This window comes from Notechis scutatus, chromosome 2 (assembly GCF_049901735.1).
Source record: "Notechis scutatus isolate UNSWTSFEM ecotype Mainland chromosome 2, rNotScu1.2, whole genome shotgun sequence".
Classification (NCBI taxonomy): Eukaryota; Metazoa; Chordata; class Lepidosauria; order Squamata; family Elapidae; genus Notechis; species Notechis scutatus.
In genome coordinates this window covers 148,972,684-148,978,806 of record NC_142010.1, presented here as the reverse complement: position 1 = coordinate 148,978,806, position 6,123 = coordinate 148,972,684, and positions in this window count along the sequence as shown.

The following is a 6,123-nucleotide window of genomic DNA, read 5'->3' as shown; positions in this document are numbered from 1 at the left end:
ACCAACAAATGCCACTCTGGTCCCACTCACACTGGTCACCTGGTGGATCTTTCCCTGTTGCACCTAAACATGAAATAAACATGCCATTTTTGTGGTGTCCCCATAGTATTACCTTCATCCAGGGGTGGGATTCAAATTTTTAAACAACTGGTTCTGTGGGTGTGGCTAAGTGGGCGTGGCCATGCGACTGGGTAGGCGTGGCTTTTTTTGCAGCATCCCCCCTCCCATTTTTTTTGCCTCCTGGGCCTCAGGGAAGCCTCCAGAGGGGGGCATTTTTGCTCCCAGAAGCCTTCCCTGGAGCCCGGGAAGGCAAAAAATGGAGCGCAGGAGGGGGGGCGCAGCACCTCCCCTGCCCCTCCATGCCCCTTTTTGCCTCCTGGGCCTCAGGGAAGCCTCCTGGGTGAAGCAGTAAGACAGCGGGGGGGATCCCGGCACAACTGATCATTGGAACAGCTGATCGTCAGGAGGGGAAAAAAAGAAATACCTGAAGGAGTGACTGGGTGGGGGAGAACGCAATCAGCGATGTCGCACCTGCGCGATAAGGCCTGACTGGGAGGGGAGGGGGAGAGGGGCAGGGACAGCCAGGGGCACGATTTGCCGTTCTCCGAACTGCGCAGAATCATAACCAGTTCTACAGAACTGCTGCTGCAATGGGTATAAAATTGGTAATTTTTTGCCTCTCATTATACTGGAGATGAAGTAGGTTTTGAACTCCAGTTTGAACATTTATTTGTCACTTGCTGAATCTATTGTTTAGTCTGGAATAGGGAGAGCACAACTTAACATTGCTGAATGCTGCAATTTAGAACTACATCAAACCTGGAATAGATATATTGTATTGCAGGGGTGGGATGCACTTCAGCTGTTATTGGCCCATTGCAATTTACACATGTTTGGGCTGTTTCTGCATGTTTCCCTTTCTCCAGTGAGTGTGAATGTAACTTATTATTATTTTGGATCTCTTCCAAAAGAATTGACTCCATTCTGTGGTAAGACGTTGTATCTTTAAACTGCATGTTTTGAAAATATTTTCAAAAGATATTTTTTCCAGTCCAGACTACACAAAGATAGTCCTTATGTTTCTTTTCCCTTTGTCAGAAAGCTTATCAGCAATAATCCTGCACCTGCAGAATAAATTACGTTTCACAATACCAGTGGAAGAATGTTGTATTATATTTATGTAAATTATGTGTAATTTTTCATTACTGTACATTGGAAACTGGAAGCAGACATGGCAATTGTTTTTAAATCTAGATGAAATTAAAAAGTAATGCTTGGTAAGCTTTGTGGTATGAAAGACTTAAGTCCATAATTTAAAACAAATATGGACAAAGTTTTACTACCCAGAGCTTTACCTTTGCTTTTATCTTTTTCAGCCACTGAGGGCCACACCATGAGTAGTGGTTAATCTTCCGTGAGGGGATTGAGCCATTTGGTTTTTTTAAAGTGGCCTTGGTATTTCTTTTATGCAAAATAATGTGTTGTTTTATGTGTCCCCTCTCCTGAAACTGCATTGTTATTAAATTGAGATAGCACTATGGAATGGAGAGTGGCTGGGGGCTAGCTGCAAAAATGGATCTGAGGACCACCTGTGCACCCTGACTTAATACATTTGGCCAATTCTCTTCATTTAGCCTGAGGTACTATTGGATTAATGACTGAATTTGCATATTTAGGGACCGGTAGTAATTTTTACTTTTAGAATAAGCTATGATTTTTTCCATAAATAGAAATTATTCAGATTTTAGGAATGCTAAGGTAGGCTACAATAATGTCTGTTTATATAGGATTTTGGACTCTATAGATGTTTTCAGTGGCCATCTGCTTGGTCAAGAAAAATCTTATAAAGATGTTCTTCAACTTATGATCATTCATTTAATGACAGTTCAAAATTATGATGGTTTCAGAAGAAGTGACTTGTGACCTGTCCTTGAAGTTATGACCATTGACTACCCCCACAGCCGTGTGATTGCAATTCAGGCACCTGGCAACTGCATTTTCAATGCAATGTCACATGACTACAGTTTGTAACCTTCACAGCCGGATTCTGACAAGCAGAGTTAATTGAGGAAGCCAGATTTGCTTAGCCAACCATGTGATTCATTTAATGACTGTGTGATTTGCTTAAGGACCAATTGAAGAGATCCCCCCCCCCCCCCCATCCCCCCCCCCCCCCCCCCCCCCCCCCCCCCCCCCCCCCCCCCCCCCCCCCCCCCCCCCATCCCCCCCCCCCCCCCCCCCCCCCCCCCCCCCCCCCCCCCCCCCCCCCCCCCCCACCCCCCCCCCCCACCCCCCCCCCCCCCCCCCCCCCCCCCCCCCCCCCCCCCCCCCCCCCCCCCCCTATATATATATATATATATATATATAATTTCATTCATTCCTTTGGTGCTCTCTGAGCGTGGTTGTTTTCTTGCAGACATTTCATTACCTGACTAGGTAACATCTTAAGTGCTAGAAGGGAGCGGGATTCGCTTATATACAGTAGCTTGTCCACAGGGGCAATGTCTGCAAGAATACAGCCAAGCTCAGAGAGCATCAAGAGCTCCACAGCTTAACAACCATGGTAAAAATTATTGTAAAATTGGATCTAGTCATGTGAATACTCACTTTATAAACACAGTGGCTTCTGACAGAAATTCTGGTCTCAACTCAGGTTGTAACTCAAGGATTACCTATATGCTTGATTGTCTCTTCTCTCACTCCATGTTATTTACCAAATGTGTTTCATGGAGCTGGCGTTGACCAATAAAGCTGTAAACCTTGTACTGTGCCAGAAGCATTTCCATCCAAAAAACTTGTAAACTTGTCAAGAATGTGAGATGAGTGGCTAAATTCAATTCAATTAAAATAGTGCATCATGTATTGTAAAATTCTGTATTCTGGAAGACTTGATAAAGCCTAGAATAATTTAAGAAGCAGGAATTCAAGTGGGCTTTGTTTACTCTGGATACAGCAGGTCCTACAAACCAGTTTCTTCTGAGCTGGGAGGGATTGACTTGATCATTTAAAAAATGTCATATTTCCTTTTTGGTGCTAAATGAAGAGTAATCCCTACTTTGTTATTAATTGAAACAGCTCTTTATTTTCTAGAAATATGTGTTTGACTTTTATTTTTTGAACTTGAAAAGTGTAACTTTCTGTCATATCATGTTTTCAGTGTTTTATTTGCTTTTCTTCCATTTTTTCCCTTCTCCACACTTTACCAGTATTGTGTTAAGACACAACATTTATTTGGTCCTCTGCAGTTGTATAACCTGCCCTAGGATCCTGTACTAGTTATGTAATATCTTAGGACTGTTATACTTGACCATTATTTTATTTCCCCTTTTTTGCTGCTTTTGTACATTATAGAAAACTTGATGGAGTGTTGTAAGCAAATTATCCTTAGCCCCATCAGAGTATTTCTCTTTGGCAGAATCTCTGAGGTCTTGAAGGAAGAACTGAGCTCTTGTAAATAAATAATAAAGCTATGTCAACAGCTGCACTTGAAGGAGCCTAATAAAATATTGGAGACGTATATAGTGTGGTCGGTGTCTGAATATTTGCATTCCTGCGTGCTCTTAACAAAAGGTTGGAGTAGCAGTCAGCTTCTGTTGGTTGTATCATGTGCCCACATGTGCTTCCTCACAGTATTGAAGTTACGTATGCCAGTTACACCCTTTCCTGGACTTACAATTCCTACTCACGGTCATTCATGCCCCAGTCACTTCCTGTCTTGACAACACGTTCTACATGGGGCTGCCCTTGAAGAGCATCTGGAAGCTCCAGTTGGTGCAAAATGCAGTGGCCCACATGGTTTTGTGCAGACCTCAGTGTGCACATGTATTGCCTCTCCTGCAGGAACTGCGTTGGTTGCCGATTTGCTTCCAGGTATAATTCAAGGTGCTGGTTATCACCTTTAAAGCCCTTCATGGCTTTGGACCAAGTTATCTGAGGGACTGTCTCTTGCCAGTCACGTCTACCTGACCCACTAGAGTGGGGAGGCAAGGAATGTTATGAGTCGGGTAGATGTGACTGGCAAGAGACAGTCCCTCAGATAACCTGGTCCCAAGCCACGAAGGGCTTTAAAGGTGATAACCAGCACCTTGAATTGTACCTGGAAGCAAATCAGCAACCAACACAGTTTCCTAGGGAGATACACCTGGTGGGACCCAGAAGAAGGGCCTTTGCCATGGTGGCTCCCTCTATGGAACATCATTCCCCGAGATTAGAATGGCCCCCACTCTAATACTCTTCTGGAAGGTGCTGAAGACCTGGTTCTGCCAGTGGGTCTGGGGAACCCAGAGTGGGATGGAGCCCATTAAATGGCTCATGTGATGTCGCCTGGGTGAGGGGTGGAATGCTATTATTAATTGATTACTTGATTTTCTTTTATTAGTGTTATTTTTTTATACATGGTGTTTATATCCCTGTAAGCTGCCTTGAGTCGCCATGTGCAAATAGGCGGCAATATAAATTTTCTAATAATAAAAAACAATTAGTAACAGCAAGACATGGACTCTACCATTTTTCTGCTAGAATTGTGGTCCCCCCCGTGCTGGCCACACAAAACCCCCATAACTGATCAGCACAAAAAATGATGAAGACTTAAAAAAAAAAAGAATGGGAAATCCTACATGAAGTTTTGTTGGAAGAAGAAAAGACTTTAATTGATGGTTTAGAGCAGGCTTGTCCAACCCGCGGCCCATGGGCCGCATGCGGCCCAGGTCGCCTCATAATGCGGCCCAACGCCCACCCCAACCTTCATGAAAGATCCAGCGAGGAGGAGGAGGAGAGGTAGGCGCGAGGCGGGCGAGGCGAGCAACAGAAAGGCGGGCAGCCGCAGCCCAAAAGTCCCGCCCTGCCACCTCCTGCTGTTGCCGCCTCCGCCACCACCGCTGCTGCTTCTGCCCCCACCACCGCTTCCGCCGCTGCTGCTTCTGCCCCCGCCGCTGCTGCTTCTGCCCCACCGCCACTTCCGCCGCTGCTGCTTCTGCCCCCGCCCGCCGCCACCACTGCTGCTTCTGCCCCCCTGTCGCCGCCGCTGCTGCTTCTGCCCCCGCTGCCGCCGCCACTGCATTTGCAGGAGGAGAGGTAGGCATGAGGCGGGCGAGCTTTCTTCCCCGCAAAATTTGGCGGAAAATTATAAAATAAAAATAAATAATTTTTAATAAATAATTAATAATAAATAATAATTTTATTTTATTTTATTATTTTATTAATTTAATTTAATTTAATTAATTATTTAATTTAATTTAATTAATTATTTAATTTAATTATGTGCGGCCCAAACCAAATTTTCATCTTCTAATGTGGCCCAGGGAAGGTGAAAGGTTGGACACCCCTGATTTAGAGGTCTAGGGGTTTAAAAGGATTGAAGAGGAAGGGAAAAAAAATAAGATGGAATATCTCAGGGGAAAGATGGATGGAAATCATTATTCTGTGTTTATTTTCTTTATTTTTTTCTTTTATATATTTTTTCTTTCACTTTCAATACCTTCATTGCATTGGAAATTTTAAATAAAAAATATGTCTAAGATCCACACAGTAACTCTTCGGTTCGCACATGTTGGTTTTGCACGCGAGGGCAGGATAATCAGAGGCCTAGTTTTCTCCCCTCAGCCTCCAGCTGAATTTGTCTCTAAGCAGCAGAGCAGTTGCCTCCGAGTCTTTTTCTGTTTAGTGTCAGTTGAGAAGAGGTGGGAACGAGGAAGGACCCTCCTGCATCCCAGGGGAAGAGGATGGAGGGCAGCCATCCAGGTAAGAAGGGGATGAGTACAAAGATGGAGACCGTCAGAGGGAAGAGTCCAGAGCCATCAGAGGGGAGGCAGTAGTGTCAGGATATCTAGCAGAAGTAACTCCATTTTTAGAATAAAAGGGGTAGAAACCCCATTTGAACAAGGAAGGAGGATCACACAGACTCCCCCCCCGCCATTTTTTCTTTTTTATTGTAATATGGTAAATCATGATATCAGTTATTTTCAGAATATTTGATAGAAATAATGCCCATTAGTAGAACAGAAGGAGTGTTATGTTTGAGAGGAATAATAATATTGACTGTAACTGCGGTAACAAAGGTTGGAAGCCACTTCTTTAATTATTTTTTAAGTGTATTGTTTCCTATACTTTTTTTTCCCTCTTCCT